At 43.9% G+C, this 26,157-nt stretch overlaps 1 protein-coding gene across 3 annotated transcripts in view; it reads right to left on the bottom strand.

The window, feature by feature from the left end:
• The window catches only part of ASB15 (ankyrin repeat and SOCS box containing 15), a 465,607-nt gene extending 443,012 nt beyond the window's left edge, over positions 1-22,595 (bottom strand). For all 3 annotated transcript variants that reach the window (XM_069629105.1, XM_069629106.1, XM_069629107.1), the window contains exon 1: positions 22,512-22,595. The gene's annotated coding sequence lies outside the window, so the exon portion shown is untranslated. The remainder of the gene's footprint in view (positions 1-22,511) is intronic.
• Between the last annotated feature and the right edge of the window lie 3,562 nt (positions 22,596-26,157).

Below are 26,157 nucleotides of genomic sequence, written 5' to 3'. Positions count from 1 at the left end.
CATCGGTTTAGGCACCAGAACGATTGGGGAACACCAGGGACTTGATGAGGGCTTGAGGATATTCATCCTCAACATTTCTTCAATTTCGGTTTGTACTTAGTTTTATTTTGCCTCAGGGATACGAATGGAATTCATTGAAGTAATCCTATAGCTAAGCAGTTACCAACACAACACATATTGAAATATAAAAACAGTTTCCAGTCGATGTAATTTCACACACATTAAGGCACAAACGTAAAACGGCTTATTCAAGTAATAGTCTCAGGCATATCGTCTTGCCTGGGATAGTATCAATGGTGTGTTCAACAAGATCAGTCCTGTCCATCAGGTGGGAGAAGACATGGGCATACAGTCTTAAAGTGTCCAGGACTTTTTGTTTTTTTAGGTTATCCATGTTTGTGCCCCACTGCACATCCTGTAGGCCAGATGGTTCTCCTCGATGGAACTGTTCCGTGTGGTGGTCGATAGAAGAAACAATCAAAGAGATTTCTTTCACAGGGTCCTTCCATTCTTTCAACATGTTGACATAATAGTTCTCTTTTTCTTGTCTGTCAGGTTTGTGGATGAGATAGTTCACAGGTCTTAAAACGGACTTCACTGTATAGAGGCCCCTCCATTGGGCAAGCATTTTGTTGCTGCTAGTCGGTAATAACACCAGTACCCTGTCGCCGGTTCTGAATGTCCTCATGCAGCTGTGACGGTTATAATAGTCCTTGTGTTTCTCTTGTGCCCGCCCCAGATTTGCCTGGGCCAGATCTCTTAGAATTTTCAGGTGGTTGATATTGATATTGATATTTTATTTCTATTGCGCTCGTACACAAGTGTTTCAGAGAGCGACAGGGCAAGGGGAGGGGAACAGGGGAGAACAAAACAACCATCTTACTAGGCCCGGTGACATTGAGAACGCGCAACTGCATGGGAGAGGGAGAGGGGGAAAGTGCATGGAAGGGGGAGAAGTGGAAAGTGCGCAGCAAAGGAGAAACAGATAAATAATAACTATATAAATAATAAAGGCAACAAACAGTGGTAGCGTAGCCAGCAATTGGCAAGTGCTGGGTTTAAGGCAGCAGACAGGGCAGGTCTGATAAGTGCAGGAAGAAAAAAGGGGGGGACTGTATGGGTACAGATACAGACCCCAGTGCAGGGGGTGGCCCGGGGGCAGTGCGGGAGGGTGGCAGGGTGAGCAGGTACCTGGGCCCGGAGGACAGAGGGTGGCCAGATGCACAGTGCCAAGAGAACAGATCAGCAGGGGGGAGGGGAGAGAAGGCATAAGCAAAGAGTAAGGTCTTGATGTGCTTCCAGAACCGGAGATGTTTCTCCTCAGGTTTTAGAGTGGCAGGGACGCTGTTCCAGAGGGAGGCCCGAGCCGAAGACAGAGATCTACCCCAAGCTTGTTTCTTTGAAAAACAACTGACCCTGAGGGAGTTAGAGGTAGAGGAGTGAAGATCTCGAGAGGGGAGGTATTTGCGGAGGGATAGCTCAAGGTATTTTGGACCCAGGACCCTACATACGAGGACATGGGTTATTCTTCCTCTTCTTCCCATCCTTCCTATACCATATCCAAGAGGGTTCGGGGTTGGTGTCCAAGAAATAGTTCAAAGGGAGAAAACCTGGTGGATGACTGACTGAGGAGTGTCTCTTAGGACCATTAATATCCATGGTAGTGCTCGGTCCCAGTTCTTTCCAATTGGGGCGTCACCCTTTTTAACATCTGTTTTAGGGTCTTGTTATAGCGTTCTACCAAACAATCCATTTGTGGGTGGTATACAGATGTTCTCAGCTGTTTGATGTTCAGTCGTTGACAGATGTATTTCATTACGTTGGACATAAAGTTCCTGCCCTGAATGGTGACTATCTCTAGGGGAATCCCGACTCTTGCGAAGAACGGTATGAGGTCACATACTTGGGTAGCAGATGTCCATCTCTTTGGAAACGCCTGATGGTAGCGGGTGGCGTAGTCCATCACCAACAAGAAGTACTGGTACCCACGACTCGAGGGATCGAGAGGTCCGACAATGTCCATTCTGATATGTTGAAATGGTGCCTTGATTAATGGCATCCATTGTAGAGGGGCCTTTGAAGGGACAAACGGGTTTGTTTTCTGACAGATTACACCTTCCTGGCAATATTTGGCAACTTCTCTGTATACACCGGGCCAATAAAATCACTTCAACATCTTCTCTTGATTTTTTTCGGTTGCTAAGTGTACTCCCGTTGGTTCATTATTGCCCAATTGTATGACCATCCTTCGAAAAATGGTGGGGACCAGTAGCTGTTCAAATTCTTTCCCCTCGCCATCTTTGGTTACGCGATAGTATAGACCCTTCTTTTCCTTAAACCAGGGTCCCGCTAATAGATCTGTACACCTGAGATTAAGGGATTGTTCTTGAGCCCTGTGTAGAGTAGGGTCACTCTGACTTTCTGAGCAAAAAGGGGCCTTGGTTCCTTCTGGGAGCCAGTCGGTAAGACAGATTATTGCCTTTTGTTGGTTCCACTTCCTTTTCTCCTCTCTGGTATCTCACGAGATTTCCGGGGTTTCATTCGGCTTGGTTCCTTTATCTCCAGCTGAGAAAAATTGGCATTTTTTGTAACCATTCCTCGTTGCTGACACACTCTCGGAAAGTCAGAAGACTGGTTCCTAACAGCACCAGAGACGGCAAAGAAGGGATTATGGTGGTCCTGACGTCTATATATTTGTTACATACACCTAGATGTACGATTCTTGAAAGATAGCACCTTATATCGCTGTGTACGCATTTAATAGGGATGGAACGGACATCACATTCTTTGTTACCACTTACTTGCGGGGTGATCACTGTTTGCTGACTCCTTCTGTCCATTAACGCCTGGGCCGGTCTTCCATCTATGGTCACCTTTAGTGCATATGGGTATTTTCTTCTCCTATACTTCTGAGTCTGGAGGGTTCCCACCTCCATAGGTTTGGGTTTCAGGACAGAACCTAGCAATATGGTCCCACTCTCTGCAATCAAAGCTCTGGGGCTGTTTCATCGTGGGAGGTGCTGCTGTACTTTGTGTCTCTGTTTGTGGTACTTTTTGTTCAAGTGAAGGCCAACGGGTACTTGTGGGTTTCTGGGTTTCCACTATCGCTCCTGAACCAGGTGTCTTGTGAACCCGGCCTTGCGGAAGGCTGTGGCGATGTTAATGGCCTCGGGCAATGTGGGGCAATGGTGTTGTCTCACCCATCACTGTATAGGGCCGGGAAGGGCATATATGAATTATTCGAGCTGGATCTTTTTAGTAATCTCGGGTTACCGTAGCTGAGGTAGGGTTCAACCATTTCTCGGTCAGTTGGCAGGGTGTTTCTCCTGGTTTGAGATTGATCTTGGATAACTGAAAGCATTATGCCTCGTCGTCCATCCCGATACGTTGCAGGATGGCTCGTTGTATATCCCCATAAGGGGTGTCATCTGACGGATTAGCCGCCTGGTAGGATCCTTGCATGACACCGGTAAGGATTAGTGCAATGTAGTGTCCCCATCGCTCGGGCGTCCACTGTGAGTTCCTGGCCACTCTCTCAAAATGTTTGAAGAAAAATCTGGGGTCCTCATCCTGTTGATACTTTTGAAGTATTGAGGTAGGGATCAGTGAGTGTCCTCTCGTAGCAACCATGACATCAGTGATTTGCTTGAGGGCTTCCTGGTTTTTCTCATGGGTCACGCTCCGGATTTGAATCGCCTTTTGGAAGGCTATGAGATTGGCTTGGGCCTCAGGGCTCTGGACCTGTAGCAACTGTTGCAACTGCTACTGCCCCTATGCCAGAGACTTGATAAGGGCTTCCATGGCGTGTTCTCTTCCATCCCACTCTGACACCACTTTTGTAACAATGGGCATGAGGCAGAATTGCAGTAGGGTAAAATAAGTCCTTTATTTTCAGGATAGAGCATTGGTGGGGCAATTCAAAGCAAATAAATAATCTTAATTAGTCCTTTTGTCCTCCAACAGGTAGATTTTTCATTGTCTAGGGTAAAGATGGTTTCTCCTCCCAGCGACAGCTTCAACACAGGCCTTAATAGGCTCAACAATATCTCTTTTCCTCCTCTGGTCTGTGTAGTTCCTGCAAAAAGCAGAATCAGACTGACGCTCAGTATTGTGTCTGTCGGCTTTTATAACACTGGCATAATCATTCACCCAATCAGTGTAGCCCATGTTGGTGTGTACAACGTTTCTAGCCCCACCTCCCCCTGGACTGTTGGACTACCATGGCCATCATAGCCTACCTCCGTCGCCATCCCGGCATAGGAAAACCCCCTTCCCTGAGCTCCCAGCATCAGGCTGGCTAGTAGGGTCCCCAGCGTGACGGTCTCCATGCTGAAAAAGGAGTCAGTCTTCTGGAGAGAGGAACATAAGGTGAGTCTGGTCCTTCTTGGACATAGAGCTGACCCGCCTGACTCCCTGATGGCATGTGGTGAAGGTGAAGATCGAGACTGATCCTGCATGTCTCGCACCAAAGCAGAGAGCGGGATGGGGTTGCCCTCCGGTCCTCACAGGCAGTTCGATGCAACCAACCGGGTTCCCCTGCCTGTCTTCTTTGCCAACTCTCCTCGCCTGGATACCGGAACAGACTCTGACCAATGACCGGGGGCCCTGGCCACACCTACATTGGAACAACATGGTTCCAGTAGAGGAAGCTCTGCGGACATTGAGACTGCCCAATGCACATGGACCATGCTCGGTCAGTTCTAGATGTGTTGTTCAGTAGAGCGTTCATGGCAGAGTCCGACTTTACTGCTACAATATTTGAAGGATAGAAAGGTAAAGCAGAGTTTGTAGCAACCAATGGAAGAGAGCCTGGATAAAAGGAGAGAGCATGGACGGAAGGACAGAGGCGCATAAAAGGGATACATGGGAAGAATGTAAGTGAGAACAATGTAAAAGAGAGTGCATGGGGAAATGGAGAGAATGGGCAAAGGAGAACGTGGAGAAGGAGAGAATACAATATGAAGAGAGAAAGAAGGAAAGAGTAGACAGCATGGAAATGCTGACAGTGGGGGAGAGGATAGAGTGGGGAAGATGAATTGTGGTGAAAAGGGGAAACAAGGAGAGTGATAGATGAGAGTGGGAAAGCTAAGGGAAAAGGAAAGAACTAAGACAAAGGAGGAGGGCAAAAGGAAGAATTGGATAAGAGAGGAGCGAGCAAGGGAAAACTGAGCAAATAGGGTGTATACATGAAAGTGAGCAATCAGCATAGGAGAAAGAAAAATAATAGAGTTGTAGGAAAAATGGGAGAGTTGACAAGTCGAGTAGTGCTATCACGGGGAAATGGGGGTAAGGCTGAGAGTAAGGGGTACGGAATTGGCAAGAGTGTACCAGTGGCCAAAGAGGGTTTGTAATTGCAGTGGGTGAGAGAAAATGAAGAGCCGCTGACTGAGGAAGATCCCAGCATAGTTTGTGGGAAAAGATGATGAGGCACTGAGAGGCTAAAGTATCCAATGGTAGTCCTCCACTGGCCTCCACCAAGCACACTAAGGTATTTCCAACTACAGGTCTCAATATCCAGATATCTGTTTGCAATGAAGTGAATGGGTGCCCTTTCTGTTGGGGTGAAATGTGTGGCTAGGGTACGGATCACCACACATCGGTAGGAGGAACTGACAAGGAGGCCACACCACTACTGTGCTGGATGCTACGTACCCCACGAAGCAGGCACCGGCTTGGTTGAACTATACTTTCCAACCTGACGAGTGCTGTTGTTTTAAAATGCAGTCCCCAATTCCACCTTAAAACCAGTCCCACTATCACATTTATGTAGAACAGGCACTAGAAGGGGGGGACATAAAGAAAGGAGAACTAGAAAAGGGCAGAGCATGAACGGTCATGGCGGCAGGGGGGACAAGTCGCTGGTAGTCAATCGTGAAACAACAGTGCACATCGAGTCTGGCCAGAGGAACGATGTTGACATATTAGGAAGCAGATCTAGGGATCGATATATATTGGAGCGCATACCAACATCGAATAGGTGGCACCATGTCATGCATAAAACCTTAAGGAAGTCCTGCCTATGGAGCTAACAGCTCTTTTGCTAATGAAGGAAAAAGAGAAAATACAAGTCGCAGAAATAACAATATGTTGAAAGCACAAGACTGCATCAAGATGTCACACAATTAGAGGTCAACGCTTTCATGGCAGTATCAGTAGAACCAGGAGTACTCACTGATATCACCTGGCAACACTGCCCCCGTCATTACAGCACTGATACCGGCAGAATGCCCACTGAAATTCACCAGTGGTATTGCAGGAATACAGTCAATACAGCGGTATACCCTGAAATACTTCAGGCAGTAATTTCCACCCTATTACAGGCTCAAACTCCAGCTAGATTTCAGCAACAACTCCTCCAAAAAACACTTCCAAATTAGGGGAGAGCACAAATCGAATTTCGACACACAATCTACAATGCCAAATAATACTTGTTGGGGCCTCCCATACCCCTCCATAAATATCACCCCACACATAAAAAGAGAATTTCGCACAAAACCTCTGTTACAGTGACAATGTAATTCAACTTCATCTTAGCCAGCTGGCTGCAACAGGCAGGAGGATAATTAACACCACCTGAGCAGCATACAACATGAAAAGCTACAGGGGCAACGAATCAACACCACTTCACTACAGGCCCACAGAAGGGAAAGCAGACCATTGGCCACCATACTCGAAAAAGGAGGTCTAAACCAACATGTGCCTGTTCTCATTATGCTGTAGGAGGGAGACAGGAAGGTGCAGTAGTGGAGAAATCCCACACTGACGAGGGGAAGGAAGAGTAAGCATGACATTCCCAGGCTCAAACCATCACGCTTGGCTCTCAAGGACCAGTACCTGATCACAATCTGCCACAATGACATAAACAACACAGCATCACCCACCTGTTGGATCTCATACGGCCTGACAGACACAGCACCACCAACATGCACGCAGTGTCCCATCCAGACTGTTTCTATTGTCCAGGTGCAGGTGCACCAGACACTTGTGCAAAATGCACAGGAACATATTTCTCCACTACCCAAGCGGACGTCAATGGCATGAAGGATGGATTCTGTGTGCCATTAATACCACTCAGTCCAGGAGACAAAGTCTTCATTTACTGGAAGCAGTAGCTCACCCTGGATGTACAGATGGCATGTGATGCCAACATCACCCAAACACGCTGTTGTGCCCAGTACCATGCATCAACCCATGATCGTCGTTAAGGAGACACCCATGGCCCAAAGGATGTGCCTCCTAGGTGAGATTTTTTACATCAAATGATGCACCCTGTACTGTACAGCCACCTTTCACCTACCTAAACCACATCTTTTCCCATCTGCACCCAATTTCTCTTATCACCTCAACTGCACTATGTGCCATACCACAACTCGGGTTACTGAATGACTGTGTTATCAGGAAGCCCAAGCCCCATTACTGGAATTACTTGTACACATCTAAAGGCATCTGGGAGTTGTAGTGTTCGGTCACAAACTTTGAAATATCATGCTGTTAATCTGAAGTGGAAGTAATGACCATGAGTAGAACAGGGTGTCCCTGGTGACATTGAGTCATCTGGCCTCACCAATCTCCACCCCAATGAATCCTCTGATGGGTGAGGGCGTAAGATGTGCAATTGTATGACATTGCGGGCCATAGCTCAGACTGTGAAAATTGCACGACTAAGTCACAAGCAGACCTACACGTCTACCCACCCCCATGGCCATATGTATAGTATAAAATGAATCAGGTGAGAAGACGTTCTGGACTTGTTATGCAGTCTTTAAACAATATGATCTCCAAACAAAATGTGATGAGGCGATAAATAAAACTTCTGCCAAAACGTGCCGTGATCTAAATAAACAATCCCTCTTCTTCCATTGAATCCAGGATTCAATGTGTTTTGTAACATGGATCCGTGATTGGCAATCTGGTGCCATATTGAGATCCAGTCCTAATGCAAGATGATACTTACTGCCACATTTTGTGGGATTTCTAATTACATATGATTAACTTTGACCCCTGGATGCTGTTGCCTCTAACATATACAGGAGTGGAAATTGGAACTCATGGAAGAGGAGCTGGAAGTGGCTTCTGGGTGTCCGGATTATCCTCTGAACAGGAGTCAATGATTGTGGCCCAGGGGCTATTAAAGTACAGCCTCAAGAATGGAGTTCCTGAAAGATGGCAGAACTTCTTTTTTTTTCAAAACTGCGGCACGCACCCAAAAATGCACATGCCTTGCACCCCACTTTCTATTGCTGCGGTGCTCTGTCTTGTACTTTTTTGCTATTTCCGTTGAATCCTCTCTCTCTTGCTATATTGCTTTATATATCTTCACTTTTTAAGTTCTCTTTAAGTTGATTTCCGTTTGATTTCTTTTACATTCCTTTTTCTGTCAGGTCTTCCATCTTGCTGCTGTCTCGTCTTTTAGTCTTTACTTACCTCTGCCGCTACATCCATTAGTGCATTATCTCTCCGTTACTGTCTCTTTACTGCCACATTTTTTCTCTGCTGCCATCTCTTTATCTGCAATGCAGCCTAGCTCACTCATTCTTTCTCTCTGATGTTACTGCAGAGTGAGGTGCTAATACAAACCCAGCTTCCAAATGAGATGCAACAATAATTTAGTGGCCAGTACATAGGAGCATTAATACTTTACATATCTTCTAGAGGTTCACTATTGCAAATTCTCAGACACACAACGGGTCTGTTAGTGTGGCACAAGTTGTTTGGGGGGCCAAATGTAGCTCCTGGTAGCTTTTGGTGTCAAGCTAACTAGGCTTTCCAGGAGCTAAATAGCTCCCAGTAATTTCAAACCCTGTATACACATATAAGTTTGCTTATTGATATTTTACACCAGAAGGGTGCACTAGTGCGACATGTTTTATGTCTGTGTTGTTATCACATTGGCATTCCCTAAGAGCGTGTGCTTCTGCTATATTGTTTCAAATATGGCATGACGGAAATACACATTATTTCAAATGGTGACTCTGTAAAGGGAAAAGGCACCAACACGCTGAATTTAATTCTCGGCTTCTATTTACAAATATATGCATTTTTTGATCATTTGTAACCATATCATATTGTGATTAGTTTTCAGCAGAGGCGCTTTACTGACAAGTATAGTATGTTTACTTCTTATTTATATATTTTTTCAGTTTCTTTTCTTTGAACCATCAATTAATTATGACAATTTTGGAATCAATACTTTATGATCAAGATATTGCTTTTTTTCATGATCGTTTTCATTATATTAATTTGCATAACGTTTACGTTGAGGTCCCTTCCTCACAGTGACGATATGAATGCATATGGTTGCTTACTTTTTCCTCTTTTTATCAGACGATCTTATTGCTGATTCCACACTTATCTTTGCAATCGGCCATGGCGGATGGAATTTCCTTACCATTGTATATGCAAATAGACAGAGTAAGTCTGTTATACTAAGATTGCATTGTTTATATACAGTGATGCAGAATTTTAAAAGCTTGTAAATCCAACAGACAACATTTTGTCTCTGTTTTATGTCATTGCAGCCCTTAAAAATGGACAGCGCCCAAAACATATCACACTCAATATGAAAATGTCTTATAAGGCATTCAATGCAAACATGCTAAATACCAATTCATGGGTGTCTCTAAAAGTGATTATACCATGTCATAATATTGTGAGACCATGTTGTTTAAAGAGTGCAGACAAGGTTTAGTAATTCTAACAATCACATTATTTGTTTCTTTCTAGTAACCCAGTGTAATCCAAACATGGACCCCCTGCTCACTGTGCCCTAGAGAGGCCTGGCTCCCCCCAGGCCTAGCAAGGCCGAAACACGTGCCTGGGGTTGGTGATGGTACTGATGTTCAGAGGAGAATTGCCTAGCATTTCAGTACTGGACTGCCCTTGAGGGTGGGACCAGACTGATATGCAAATAGGTATTTCTCCTCTGTGAAGGGTTCAGTGAGCTAAAATGTGGTTGCAGAAAATAGTGAGAGGGAGAAATTTCATAAACCAGGGCATTTGACTAATGTTCGTTCTCAGTAGAAGGGCTCCCACACTCTTGCTTAATTTCTAAAACTTGGGGTTTCTCCCTAAGTAACCCAGGGTAATCCAGACATGGACCCCTTACTCACAGTGCCTTAGAGAGGGCCAGCCCCACCTCACTGAGGAGGCCCAACAAGGCCAAAACACATGTCTGAGGTTGGTGATGGTACTCTTGTTCAGATGAGAATTGCCTAGACTTTCGGCGCTGGACTGTCCCTGTGGGTGGGACCAGACTGATATACAAATGGACATTTATCCTCTGTGAAAGGTGCAGTGAGATAAAACATGATTGCAGAAGCTAGTGAGTGGGAGAAATTCCATAGAACAGGGCATTTGACCTATGTTCATTCACAGTAGAGGAGTTCTGTAAGGAAGGCATGGTATCAGAAGTATGACACTGACACAAAAGGTGTAATTTGAAAAACCTTTATTGAAGTTTTCAATGGGGTCGAGAAACTCCTACTTTGCCCTATAGCTAGGATGGTAGTAATCTCGACCATCAAATAATAATTAAAAAAGTCCTAGTTTAGTCTGTCAAATCAAAATGGTCTATACTAACAAAACCTAATGCCTGCCCTACTTCTTGTACAAAAGGTTTGTAAAGGAGAATGTGTATGTAAAGGAAAAGCAGTGTTCAAATATAAAGAATAAATGTGGCTGAGTCAGCTCTCCTCCACACTTTGGATAGCACGGAGTAAGACGGTCCCCGTAGGCAAGATGACACTCTGGCTCAGATTCTTAACACAAAGGCAGTTCAAAACGTGGTTCGAGGCCCGCCTGGCCTTCCACGTTAAAGTCTCACTATCCAGCTTCCAAAACACAGTTCAACAAGAAGTTCATGCCAGTCCCCCTCAGACCTCTCAAAAGCAAAAGGTTTACGTCGGTCTCCCTCAGTCGGGCTCAGAACTTTCAAAGCAAACTTTCACAACACTTGCAGGGGTTCCCTTCCCCAAGCTTAATTCACATCCTATAGGGGTTCCCTTTCCCTAACTTATGACACTCGGTCTCCTTCAATCGGGCTCGGACCATTTCCTGATGTAGAACACTTTCGAATGTGCGTGGCATTTTCGACAGATCTCCTCAGGACCACTTCAACTTTCCAGCTTTCAACTCACACTCTTGTGTTATTTGCCCCAGTGCTTCCTGGTCTGGGCAATTCACTGTTCTAGACACCAAAGTTCAACATTCACCTTTTTACTCTCCCCTTTTCTCAGGTTTAATTTTGATCACCTCGCTTTTACAGTTCATTCACTTTATCGCTACGAACATTTCGCCTTTCACAGAGACTTTCAAGTGGACTACTTCCTTTTGCTAGACCACTCCGCTACTCAGTATCGCTGGCTTTACAGCTATCGTTACTTCAAAGTTCATTCACAGGTCTGCCTTTCTTCATGCCTAATCCACACCCCTGCAGCCTTCAATTGTGTGTATATAATGTTGCAACTTCAATCTTTCTTTAGCACACACCGGTCTCTCATGTCGCTTGCCAACTCAGCAGCTGTGTGCATTTCTTTCTTGTCTTTACTGTCTTTCAATTCACGAGTCAAGGTTAGTACCACAGGCTTGGCCTCACCTCCCCAACTCAGTCGTTCACCCGGGAGGGTCGCTGGCATCCTTGAAACACCATGAAGCCTTCTTGGTTGCGATTGTGCCTTCTCCATGTGTCTTTTTCAGCCTTTTGGAGGCAAGGACCTCCTGCAGGGAACTCCTGGGGTTCTCCACCCATGGCTCTCGTCCCTCGGTCCGTTGCTCTGCTCCAGTAGGTTTGCCTACACCCCAGAAGTTCTACTCGTACTCATGTTCCACCTTGCTGAGAGTGTGTCTCTATGTTCCGCCTTTTATCCGTGTGAGCAGCGCTAATTGGTATCAGATGTATGTACTTAGAGTCAAGGGGCTGACTTTGCCTGACCCAATTAGCGCGGCATGCCCAATGCGATATGTAAGAATTAGTATTGTTACTCTTAGTCGCCCTCTTCCTCGGCCCAGTGTTTGTGTAGAGAGGGGGGATGGGACATCAGAGAATCCAATGAAATAGGAGAGATCATGGGTACGGGAAAGGGAGCAATACCGCATCACACTATCGGTTGCCTCACCCCACTCCCTGAAGACCCCTCACCCAGGTGATCCTCCGCACTGGTCTACCCCCAGGAACTGGATCCAAAAGTGATGGCCAGGTCCTGGCCACCTGGATGGCAAGTTCCTGAGGACTAGCGGGTGAGACACACTTTGGTTTCTCACAGTTTCCACACCCTTGTTTAATTTGTCCCACTTTGTTTAACCATCCTAATCAGAATGATAGGTTTATAGGCCATTATATATAAAACTTGGAGTCTAAGGCTATACCATCCTGCCTTTACCAAATTATTATTAACACCATATAGACAGAACCAATGTATTAAACAAGATATTCCTATGGTCTGAGTCCCTGTAACTAACTAAATGTCCCTATGTCTTCTGTTTTGCCCTGCCTCAGGGAGTGCACTTGCCCTAGGGTTGCGCTGATGTTATGCCTATCAAAGGGAGGCTAAAGACAATCAGGATCTTTACCTATCCTCGCTCACTACTTTCCTACTGCTAAAAAGTTGCACACTTCATCACGGTCGATCATTTGCTTTATTGTCATCGCCTTGAATCTGTGTGTTTTATGCCTCTTAAATCCTTGATATATAGGATCAAGGAGATACTAAAAACCAAAGACGGCTGTAATTCCTTTGTAGCTATCTATACTAAAAAATGATGCTATGTCTAGACCGGGTGTCCAACTCTATTCTCGTGGATCACGGGGTTAAGGTCATCACCCTTGAACCTTCAGTCAACTAGTTTCAGCGGTATCTCATCAATTCCCGCTTTCTTCAGGACATACACTGACTTCAATACATTGTAATCATTAACAGCACAGCAAAGAAAACAGGACGGATCTAAATTCTTGTCCATATGTCCACATTAGTGAATTGTGGATGGTTTCCCCAGATTTGTGTTGGCCGTGGCTACCTGGTCACGCGCCCTATAGGGGGAAATGGAGAAGGGGTACCATCAGTTTCTTATGTGCAATACTCTCTCTTGTGATGAAAGAAAGGGGAGGTTCTCTCACCTTTCCTCTCTTATCATGTGGATTTGTCCTTCATGTAGATACAGATTTCAAGCCATGGTACATCTATTCTCACAGGCATCTAGAACACAATCATACATGTCTGATGGTTAACTCTTGTCTACTTTGTGCTTTCCAATACCTTTGCCAGTATACAACTAATTGTCCATGTTTTACCTGTGTATTCCAGGGGGTTTGGTCACATCTCTCCAGATACTCTCTATTCCTGGAGTGGTGGGTTCACAATCTACTGCCTTGTTTATGCTCACGATGTTGGCCTCTATGGGAACTGGAAATACGCGTTACTTTCCAACTCTGCATTGCCTAGATTCGTCGAGACCACACTCCATGTGTATAATTTACTTTATGCGGGGCGCTGTGCCGACTTCCATTCTTAGATAACCCAATTGAGGTAAACTACCTCATATTTTGAGTGTTCCTTACCTGGCTGTCCATTTGCACGCGCCGCTCTGCCGTCTCTGCTGCGGTCGCCATTTTGGAACAGCCAGTATTTATATTTACCTCGGTCAGGTGATCAGGTTTGAGTGTGTCATAGTTCAATGTTTCCCGTGTTGCGTTTCAATGTATTTTACTTTTGCAAGAGCTTACTTTTATCTCATTTAGAGAATGCTCAGTCTACAGAATGGTAAAGGGCGATGGAATATCGAGTCTTGACCTGAACTATGAGGATCCCAGAGGGCGCTGGGATATGTGGTTTTTCAGGGTGAAGGACGCCCATCAGTGGATTTAGGGTCTGCGTCTGGACTACCAGGATCCCAAAGAATGATGGGATATGTGTTTTTTCGGGATGTGTAACTCACACCGTTCTCATTTGGCTGCTTGGTGAATTTTAATGTCTATACCTAAACAACCAGGGTCCCAAAGGATAATAGGATATATGGTTTTGGTGTTTTTTTCGGGATGTACAACTCACACCGTTCTCTTTTAGCTGCTTAGTGTGCCACTCTTATTCCCTAATCTTGTTATTTCTGCTATTTCTGGTCCATAAGGTGTTTCAGACCGACTCGTTGATTTCCAATCCTTACTTCAGTGGGAAGTAGGACAACTTGTTTTGCACAGTCCCATATCTCTCATTCCAACAGTTGACTCACATAAATCGGTTCGTATAGGTGAACCTGTATCTGTGGTGCCTAAGGTTACTGCCTATTCTTGTTCCTTAATAGAAAAGTCATACGGTTCTAAGGCTCTCTATTATTTGTAGAGGGGCTTATTGTTCATGGCCATAGACTCCTTAGTGATGTTGTGTTTAGATTTCACGTTGTTTATCTAGGGTTTACTATAACCCTAGTTAGGTGTGGCTCATGAGGTTTCCCAATTTATAACACTGCTAAGGCTTGCCAGCAGATCTCTTCATTTAAACCTTCCTTGTGACTTTGCAATCTGAAAATCCACATTTGTTCTCATCTTAATAGCAATGCTGCCAAGTTACCACCTCTCTTAGGCACCATTACTTTCTCCAGGACTATCCATGTCAGATCATTTTCTGTATGGTTATATTGAATAAAATGTTCCACTAGTGGAGCTGTGGTCCGTTTCGTTCTTATGTTGGACCTGTGTTCGCAGATGCATGTTTTTACTGCTCTTGTCATACCAATATATCCTTTGGCACATGGGCACTGGATGAGGTACACTACATTGGTAGTGTTACAATTCGTCAGTGATCTCTGTTCCCAAGGTTTCTGCCAACCTATGTCTATCGACATGGTTCGTCTAGTGTATTGGCAGGCCGTTCAGTTGTCACATGGTGTATGCCCAGTGGCTATTGGTGCATTCCATAATCTAGATTGTTCTTCTGCTTTCTTCGTCTCTTCCTTGTAGGTATGTACCAGCCCATCCCTAATTTTGTTCCTTCTTTTGATCGCAAATAAGGGAATCTTCAGAGTGTTTTCTCCTGTGTTAAGTATATACCAGGCTTTCCTTATCTCTTTCTTGAGTCGGTTCAAAACAAGTGAATGACTAAATACTGCTGTTATTATATTTTCTTCCTGTTTTTTTTCTTCCATGCTGCATCAGTGTGATTTCCCTCGGAATATTTCTTGCCCTCTTGCGGGCATGCTTGATGTTTTTTTCTGGATAGTTCCTTTGTCTTAGATTTGCTGTGAGTCTTTCTGCTTGTATATCAAATTCAGACCTCGTTGTTCAGTTCCTGCGATTATGCAGGAATTGCCCAAACAGTAGATTCTCTTTCAGTGATTTCTGATGGAAACTATTATATTCCAGAAGCGAATTTCTGTCTGTGCTCTTTTGGTATACAGTGGTTTCTAGACTTGGTCCATTTCTCCTGATCCTTTAATTTAGAAAGGTGGCTTCTTTCTTACTAGCGTCATGGGTGAATCTTAGGAATGTGTTTAAGTCATTTAGCCAGGCAATACATTCTGCAAGCGCTACTTCGGTGCCTTGGAACAGCATGAGAATATCGTCGATGTAGCAACGCCAACTCAAAATGTTCTTTGAAAAGGGGTTAGTTTCCTGATACATATGTCTTTCCTCAAAGTCTGCCACATATAAGTTTGCCAGTGTGGGGACAAAAGTAGCCCCCATTGCTGTGCCCGATATCTGCTCATAATAGCTTTCTTACACTAGGAAGTAGTTCTTCGTTAGCACAATTTCTGCACGTTGCATTATGAACTGAGTGGGCATTGCTGTTGGTTGTGGTTTCTTAAGGAGCAGACTTTCTATAACTTTCAAGGTTTCAATCTGGGGTATCGTAGAGTAGAGGGATTTGATATCCATTGTGACAATCAAGATGTCCTCATTTTCCAGGATGATGTTATCCAAATGTAGCAGCACTGCCGTAGTGTCTTTTATGTATGATTTCATTTGTGGTATTTCCTCTTTTAGAAAGAAGTCCATGAATTGGGATATTATAAAGTCCAAGACCCAACTCAAGGTTTAAGAATCTTGTTGCAACTTATGTTATGTCAACCTCATGAAGAATATATAAGGGATTTGCATATGGCTTTAAACAAGTGACCTCTGGATTTAATTATTTAATTACTAATGTAAGTGCAGGTTTTCATTGACACAGTAGGACCACTATATATCCTAAGCCAACAGCTGCCTCTAGAAGTGACAACAGGAGAAGCTATGCAAATTGGCATTGTCTCTATATATCCTAAGGCAACAGCTCCCTCTAGAAGTGACAACAGGAGAAGATATGCAAATTGGCATTGTCTCTATATAGCTGTCTCTATACATAGTCTCTATATAGCTGTTGTCACAGCTCCCTCTAGCTGTGACAACAGACAAAGCTATTGCATCAGACAAACATACAGAGACAAACATACATCTGGCCTTTTATTATAATGGTAGATTTGATTCTCCCAGTTAAAGAGCTCCAAACTATTCTCAAAGAATTGACAGATACATTCATTATATTAAATCCTTCTCAGAGCACTCAAAATCATCAGCTGATTGGGGCAAGGCATAGGAAGAACTTAGCGCTACCATTGAAAACCACAAAAATAAAATACTACAAACCAAGTTAACAAAGGTTTGCAGGGACACATTTTGTTATAAATTCAACAGTCTTTATATGTGGTAAGAAGGCATTCTATTTTCACACAAAACAACTTTCCATCTACACGATTCTCCACAATTAACACATATACTGATAATGCTTCCTCTATTTCTGTTCCCACTGACAAAAATATTTCACTATTGAAGCTAAAGTGCAAAACTGTTTAGAATTTATAAATTGAAATTATGTTTCAAACAGATGCAGTTCAGAGGAGTCAACCTCAATATATAGGGACCCAAAACCAGCGACATCTACCAACCTTTGTGCCTACCGTATCCCCATAATCCAGCACCCAAGTAATACTGTGAGGCATCCCCCGCAACCAAGGAAACATCTGGGGAGACTGCGTATCAACCCGTATAACCCAAAACTGCACCCAGATGACCTGCATTCTATTTCTAGTAACTCATGGCAGCGCCAGGATAATCTGCGTACGAACCCCCATAATTCGAGGCAGCACCCCGCCAATCTGCATATGATCACCCTTAACTCCAACTGACTCCAAGTAGCACCCCTACATTGTTATGGGTTGTAGGTCAAAGGATCGGAAAAAAAAGGGTCGACAGGACAAAAGATCGCATTTTTTCTTTTATTTTTTACTTTTTTTTGGGGTTTTTTTGGTGGAGGGTCCCCCGCCCAACCCCCTTTTTTTGCTAAAGATCACTTTTTTCCAATACGAAAACCTAAAAAATAAATATATAATTTTAAAAAAAAATCGTTCCTTTGTCCTGTCGACCCTTTGGTGTCGATCCTTTGTCCTGTCGACCCTTTGGTGTCGATCCTTTGGCCTGTCGACCCTTTTTTTTCGATCCTTTGACTAGACACCCATTGTTATGTAAATGTTACCTTTGTGCGTTGGATCTGAAAGGGCATACTGTTTTACACCTCCTATCATGTGGCAGTGAGTTCACAAGCTTTGCGTGTGACTTTTCCCGATGAGAAGTTGCGCGTTGAAATACATGATTTTGAGTGTGTGATTTCTTTGCGTGGCCCGTCCCTCAACATGCCCACGTTATTCCTTGTTCTTCCTCATTTTGCCGGGAGAATGAGGAATATGCATGTTCTGCCCCTTATTTATTTCTTTGCAGAGGCCGGTCCCACACTTTGAGTGGAGTGTCACGCAAAGCGCTCAACTGCATTCGAAGACGTGACGGACCCGCGCAAAGTCCCAGAAATACACACAAAGTCTGATCCATGAATCGGAAAAAGGGAGTTTTGCATGCTAAAAAGTATGCAGTCACTTTTCAGCATGCAAAGAATTCCATTAATCAGGCCCTGATGCATTGCAAAATAGATTTAAACTTACATAATATGAAGGCACCAGTCTTGACAAAGTAGGGCTTATCCGCCTCACTGTCACGATTTCGGATTTTGAATCCATTAAAAAGATGGAGGAAACTATTATCCCTCCCTCCCTCACAGTGTGATGGGATGACAGCATCAAGAGGGCTCTTTGCCTTGCTCCAGAGGGTCGAACTCCTCTCCCTGTAGGCCCAGGAATAAGTAGTACGGCTGTTCACTGTGTTTCCCTCATAGTGGTAGGTTCGCAATCCCTGAAATTGCATTGTCTACAATAGGTGGTTTTCTCAGGAAGTTGTTATTCTCCTGTCAATAGTAGGATTTGCCTATGGATGCTCTATGGCAACAAGGGAAATAGTACCATCAGCAGGAGAGAATCCTCAGCATTTACTCTCTATCAGGGACTCTGTGGAGACATCTCTGAGTATGTTAGTTAGCAGCTATGCAGATAAAATCTGGGGGATTTGCAGATCAGTCTACACTATTGATCCTATGGGGATATGACACAGTGTTGACTAACATTGTCCATTTATGGTTCAAGGAAAGGATTATTCTTGTTTTTTAAGGGGGAGCTTGGTAATGGTTACTACCATTGTTTAAGGATCAGGGGAGTAGGTGGGTTGAAAAGATTTTTCAACAGCAGGTTGGCTCCATCGAGGATGTTTACTACTCTAATAATAGAGATAGTCTATTTAGGTTGCAAGTTTTAGCCTCAGGTGCTGGCTTACCATATTAGTTTGGTTTAGATAGTTTTAGTTCAGTGTTTTCAGGATTGTGTTATCGTAGGGCCTAGTGGGCATCCAGATTAGGAAGTTAATTTGTTATAAGAACCCCCGTCCCCCACTTTCCAGGCATCCTGATCCTTTAAATTACCCTTTCCCCATGCCCACAGGGATGTTTGCCATTCCAGTTGTCCTGTTTCAATATACGCAGCCTGGCACTTGGAATTCCTGGGAGAGATCAATGCATGCCCTAGGGTTTGAGAACTGTCACAGGTGAGCAACCTCGGGAACGTTAGCTTTGCTTCTATTCCAGGAAGGGGTCTAGTTGAAGTCTGCAATTCAGGAGGTAATAGAGAACTACAATTAAGGAAAAGAGAAGCTAAATGGATATGTACTTGGACACCTGCTATTCTGGTTTGAATTCAGAAAGTGAGATGGCTTATTGGTTATAATGCACTATTACAGTTAAACTCTGGAAAGAAAAGTATAAGACTTTGAAAAAGCGCCAAGTTTAAAGCATATTCACTCAATTTTTGTTGTTTTTGTTTTTTTGTGTTTTTTTTATTAGGTCTAGAAATGTATTGTTTTATGGTTAAATTATGGAAGGTATGAAGAAGTAGTCAAGCTGTTTGTTAAGAGGTGATTCTTTATTCTTTAGGATTTTGTTCGTTTTCTGTAGTCTTTCGTTTATTCTCACACTTTATATATTCTGTGAGGCTGAAATATATATTCTGTGAGGCTGAAATATAGGTCTTAAAAGTAAGACCAATTAAGATTAGGAATTCTTAAATATTATCAAGGCCTCACGGTAAAATTGAGGATTAAAATGGCCACCAAACGTCTCTGTGTGGCGTGTGATGTCACCGCGTGGCATGACGTGTGACGGCATCGCGCAGCAGGACGCGATGACGTCATACGTCGCTAGATCGCGGTTTGTATAAAAGAAAGTGAAAATTGTGTAGTTAAGAAGTGCGGATCGAGGCAGACCGGAGGCAATCGTACCAAGGGTAACAAAAGGTAACTTTCTTATGAGAGTAATATATACTGGGCTTCAATGGAACATCTTATGGACTATACAACTTTAGGCTATGGAGGAACAGGAAAGCTTGGGTTTAACTCATGATACCCTCTCTTACTATTTTACAGAAACCTGCCTATATCTTACTTTAGTAAAAAAAGATTTTCAAAAATGAGAGAGATAATTAAGAACAAAGGAATAATATATCAGAAATAATATCACAAAAAACTGAATTTTGGTGAGGATAACTGAAAGGCAATATTATTATAGTTGCTTATAACATTCACCACCACTAATGTTTGTTTTAAAAAAAGAGTTAATCTTGTTTTTTTGTATAATTTTCTTCTCCTAATTAGAATCTCTCCTGATGAACCAGGTGTATTTCACGTGGGGAAACACGTGTTGAGAGAAAAGAACTATAAGGATGTGTACTGAGAAGAAATGAGAGGAAAGAATTATAAGGATGTGTACTGAGAGGAAATAATTATAAGGATGTGTATCAATGGATAAAGAAGGAAACCGCATGCTCTCAATGCAAAAAATAAAGACTACTGAAAAAGTTATTTTGTTAGTGTGATAATACTGTTAGTGCCAGAAGCGCACTCCATATAAGTGTTTTCAAAAAGAATTGCAATTCTTACTTTGCCTTCAGGTAAGATAAACTTTCCCTACTGGAATAAAGTGTCAGTGTCGCCTGTCTGTAGTTTTATAGAAGTTATGTAATGTATTGTGATTTCTACGGCACACCGCTTGGCCCAATATTGGATTTTGCAGTGCTTACAAGCAGGAGAAATCCAGCGCTAAGTTCTATCGAAGAACAAAAATCATAAGGAGGAACTTGTTAGCATATTTTTATAGAACCTATGATTATATTAAAATGTTATTGCCTGACATTTCTCGGTTTATACTAAATAATGGAAGGTGAGATTGTAGTATGAGGCACCTGTGTAAAGGGGAAATGGGAAAAATGCCATGCCATCAAAATGGCACAAGACCTGCCTGCTCTACTTCACTTTATCAGTACCATCAGTAGCACAAAGCTCCCCCCAACTCTCCCATACACTGATGCTTTACTTATTCAGACCTCTCAAATTTCCCGTGGCTATACGTGAGAGGGTCATCAAGTCCTGTTTTTCCCTTTGGATTCAGGGACTCATATTTTTTTATTTCCCTTTTGAAATTTAGGAAAACTACAGATCAAAGAATTCCGAGTAAAACCAACACTGGTTAGCCTTCGCAAGCATGACCATGAGAAGCTTGGACGCTCTGCGTGACTAACTTCGGCTGGGGCCTCCCTCTATTACAGCCTCCCTGACACTCTAAAACTTGAGAACCATCTCTGGTTCCGGAAGCACCTCAAGACCTTCCTCTTTTCTTCTGCCTTTGCTCTCCCTGTCCCCTGCTGCTCTGTTCTCTCTTGACACCGTGCACCTGGCCACCCTCTGTCCTCTGGGCCCAGGTACCTGCTCACCCTGCCACCCTCCCGCACTGCCTCCGTGCCACCCCTTGCAGTGGGATCTGTATCTGTATCCATACAGCCCCCTTTTTCTTCCTGCACTTATCAGACCTACCCTGTCTGTTGCCTTAAACCTAGCACTTGCAAATTGCTGGCTGCAGTACCACTGTTTGTTGCATTCATTATTTATTTATTCATTATTATTTATCTGTTTCTCCTCTGTTTCGCACTTTCCACTTCTCCCCCCTTCCATGCACTTTTCCCCTCCCCCTCTCCCATGCACTTGCGCGTTCTCAATGTCACTGGGCCTAGTAAGATCGCTGTTTTGTTCTCCTCTGTTCCCCTCCCTTGCCTTGTTGCGCTCTAAAACACTTGTGTACGAGTGCGCGATAGAAATAAAATATCAATATTAATCAATAACTGAAAGGGCAGAAGTGCATTGTACATGGGTAAGGCATCCAGTTTTCTGTTTTTACTGATTTTTACACATAAATACAGATGGAAATCAATCTGCTTTCTGCCTGTATTTATTTATAAAAATGAAAAAAACAGGAAATACTGGTCTTTCTGTCTGGTTCTCTATGATGTCATTCATGCATCTGCAATGTGATTGGCCTGCGATTGTCAGCATGGAGAATGTAAAAGTTGTAGAAAAACAGCATTTAACTTCTTCAAATTGCTGACAGTATATAGTTTAAGGCAGCAGCAGTCATAGGAGCAACCATGTGTTTTTATGGAAAAAATTGAGCAAGCATTTCTTTTCTATATGGCTGCACGTGTGCTTTAATAAATGCATTTTTTCATTATAATAATTGCAGAAAAATACTGGTTGCGAATTATCTTTTTATATGACAAAAAATAAATGTGGATGAATACAGAATAAAAGGGCAAAAAATAAATATGGATAAATACGGAGGAAATGGCGGAAAAATAAATACCATAAAACCGGGAGCCTTATACATGAGTCCTGACATAAAAACAAGCGCACGAGCGAAGTGTGGGATTAACTGTTCGTACACCCACGCCAATTAAGCATCTACGTGTTCTACAGATAGCAAGAAACCCCCACCGATTTCTAACAAACAGCCAAACGTCACAGGAAACAAAGATTTCTCACCCAAGGACACGCGAGCTCCCCTTCCGAGTCACTGTAATGTTCTCTGAATTGACATTCGAGACCCGGCCCAGCACATTGGGAAACCCGGGCCTGTGCCCTTTTCCCGTGAAATACATAAGCCATGGGATTTCCCGTTTTCAGGTCAGAGTGAAGCTAGCATGCTACTTTCAAGAAGCGTTACGTTGCATTCGTTGTTTAGAAATGGGGAGAACGGCCATGGATAGCTACAAAACATGTTGTTCTTTCTCACCTTCTCAAAGCCCCGGCTGTTCACATGGTTTCTATGAGGCCTGCATTTCTAATACCAGCAGTGCCCTGTAGCCTGGCGAGCTCGGACGCGCTTCTAAAATTACACATGCGTTGTTGCTGGTTAAAATAAGAACTGGCCATGCAGCACGCGGGCACTGGCTGTGCGCCCCGTGACTTGCCAGCCCCCCTGCCCCCCTTCGAGAGGCGCATGGGATGATGAAGCAGTTTAGCTACCATCGAGGTGTGCGCAATGGGAAAGGTTACCAAAACTGTTACCAAGCGAATCAAAATAATGCGCTGCGATGCAGACACATGTCATTACAAGGTCAAGGCCATGCAGCATGGGAGGGCCTCTGACGCAACCGACCATATCTGATTAAATGTATCAAATATTCCTTTAATGTTGAAAGGGGAATATATTGCTGGTTGATTGCTCGGACATTTTTCGGAGCTTTGCTTATAAAAATGGGGGCTTGTGGCCCATATGCACAGCCTTTGTGTGGTGATGACAAGCGGCAGGCAATAGCAAAGAGCTGGCATGCTAATTGTTGGATTTTCCACAGGGAAGGCCCCCTGTAGGAGGGGGTGTTGCACGCGCAACATGTGCGGGCAATACATACAGCATGGTTGGTGGTGACGAGTGTGGGTGGGGTGTGGATTCTGTTTTATCAACATCTACTATCTGTTCCTGGATTCTTCGGGGAAACAGGGATCCATTCTAAAGGGCTCTTGAGGGCATATGAGGAGGGGAATGACTAAGAATAATTGCCTTCCACAGTCTCACCACATTGATATCACATGTCATCCGGCCACTTGTGGAGTCAAGACTCCACCACGTCGTTGTTTTGGTATCTATAAATGGAACCTCTAGGAGTTCTCTTCGTGCACCCTGGCATCTCGTAACATCAACAGTCTGCCGACCCACAGTTACCCCTAAAGGACTGCCACATTCGAAATATCTCATGGCTGAAATTGCGCTTCTTCAATCTGGAATGAAAAAATGCACCCCCCCACCAAAACTGAGTGTGGGCTCCTCCACAACCAAGATAGACAAAAACACATCCTATCCTGGCATTTCCAGCATGAATATTGAAGGGGTCATGCCGAAACTAACCCAGAGGGCCAAAGTCAGATGGAGGTGGGAGAAACCCACAGAAAACTTTCAAACTGAATACTAATGAAAGTACCCTTATGGTCAGGCATTAGCTAGTACTCACGTGTGGCATAAAGCACTTTTTTGCATCCTCCTGACTTCAAAGCGCGGTCAATTCCTAGTACAATCGCACCAGTATGCAAACACGATCCTCTGAGGGTTCCCTGCCTTAGACTCTGCGCCTTTAAAAGCATTACAAAACACTGCAGCGAGACTAATCGCTGGCAGCAGAAAATTCAAGCACGTCTCCCCACTATCAGGGAGCTACACTGGCTGCACCCAGCCAGGCCATATCATCTTCAAAACAAGCTGCATTACATTTAAGGTGGTTTCAACTTAAGCTCCCCCTTTTCCTAGCTGTAAAGACAGCCAATTCCAGAGGTCAGCAAAATTGCAGAAGTTGCAACATCACAACACTAGAAGCCAGAACATGCAGGAAAGAGAAGACTAGGGAACACAATCAAATATTTCTTATTTTATTACTTCTGGATCTGCCCTTGTCTTATCTTCAAGCTTAGGAGCCAGGCTCATTTCCTGACCCCTCCCAACAATTTCAGTTTGCGTGACTCATCCGGTGAACGCTGAACCGAATACATGGCACTTTAAATTGGGGTAATTATTATAAAACTGCGTGGTTACAAAACAGGCCCTATAGGAATAGCAGACCATAAGACAGTCTCCATTATTTTGGATTTAGGGCGGAAAGAAAGGAGGGTATTGGGATGGAAGTACCCTAGAGCCTTATTAAGGGATGTGGAGATTAGGGTAGAAATGGAAGAAAAGATCAAAAGTTTCTTCACTCTTAATAAGGAGGGAGATACGAGTGAAGAGGTCAGATGGGACGCATTTAAGGCTACTCTCAGGGGGGAATAAATAGCAGCGGCCACCCTTCGGACAAGGCAACTTAGGGCACTTGAATCACAGTTGGAGGCGGAGGTAGAGGCAACAAGACAACAAATGGGTATGACTCCGTCCAGGTCTGCCATGAGGGATTACAGAAGGGTGGTGGGGCAATTAAGAGGTTCTGCGAACCAAAAAAGCAGAGGGGGCTCTGCTTGCGGTGCGCCGGAAATACTACGCAAAGGCGGGTAAAGCTCATGCGCTGTTTCAATAAGAACCCAGAGGAAAGAAGGTCATATAGGCCTATCGCGTTGATAAACACTGACGCAAGATTTTTACTAAAGTTTTGGCTAATATGCTTGAGAATTGTCTGCCGGATTTGATACACCCGGATCAGGCGGGCTTCGTTAGGGGCAGGCAAACGGTGGACAATATAAGGCGGGTCACCCATTTAGTAGAAAAGGCGCAGAAGACGGGCACTTCCGCGGTCCTTCTTGCTTTGGATGCAGAAAAAGCATTTGACCGCATGGAGTGGTCCTTTCTGTTTCGGGTGCTGCGGCAGATGGGATTTGGAGAGGAATTCTTAACGATGGTGCAAGCTAACTATCAGGCCCCGTCCATAAGGATAGCGGTAAACGGAGTGATGTCCAGAATCGTTGGTTTGCATAGGGGTACGAAGCAAGGCTGTCCTCTCTCCCCAATGCTTTATGCAATTTATTTGGAGCCTCTCCTTCAGGCGATAAGGGATGCGGGGGAGATACAGGGTATACCTTTCAGGGAGAGGCAACAGAAGGTATCAGCATTCGCTGATGATACGCTGCTTACCCTGACAGACCCAATTAACCCAATACGGGCTAGTGTGAGCCTGCTAGAGGAGTTCAGGGAGGTTTCATGGCTAAAAATTAATAGTGGCAAGTCTGAAATTTTGAACCTTACTCTTAGAGGAGGAGAGCAGGATACGTTAAGGGTGAATTCTCCCTTTCTGTGGAGACCGGGGGCATTAAGTATTTGGGAGTTCGGATTACGGCATCCCTTGCGGGTTGGTACTCGGCTAACTACCCCCCTCTCCTGAAAGAAATTAAGAGGGATTTCCAGAGATGGAGAAATCTTAGGGTTTCGTGGCTGGGTTGGATTGCAGCGGTTAAGATGGTCACGCTCTCGAGACTCCTCTACTTATTTCAGGCGATTCCACAGACAGTGCCTTCGGGGTTCTTTCCCATTAACAACCCTCTCGAAGGATAATGGGAATGAAACATGTCAGGTTTTTTGTCTGTGAGAAAGATGTCACGATTTCAATAAGGCATCAAGAGCTGCTTGGTATCCAGAATTAATAATAGGATCTCATCATCAATTTAAGAGATTCAAAATTAGACATCAGATTTGTGGTTTGACCCAAGATGCTAATGTTTTATATTTTTTATGTCATATGTTTTGTTTAGTACACAATTGGATGTTTTTGTTTCATAATGTTAATAACAACCACAAAGAGTAACATTTTTTGCAACAACTGTCTTTCCGTTTTCTTGTTTATTAATGGTGTAGGTGTCTTCTTCACGTATACACAGAACTTTATTAGTCCCATCTCAGGGCCTCTTTTTTCTTTTTCTTGATCAGTTCTTTACTAATTTATCTATCTTAGTTATTTTTTTCCTTT

This window comes from Ambystoma mexicanum, chromosome 12 (genome assembly GCF_040938575.1).
Source record: "Ambystoma mexicanum isolate Mex_15411 chromosome 12, UKY_AmexF1_1, whole genome shotgun sequence".
NCBI classification, from domain to species: Eukaryota; Metazoa; Chordata; class Amphibia; order Caudata; family Ambystomatidae; genus Ambystoma; species Ambystoma mexicanum.
The sequence above is the reverse complement of the archived record's forward strand: the minus strand, read 5'-3'. Positions and strand labels throughout refer to the sequence as shown.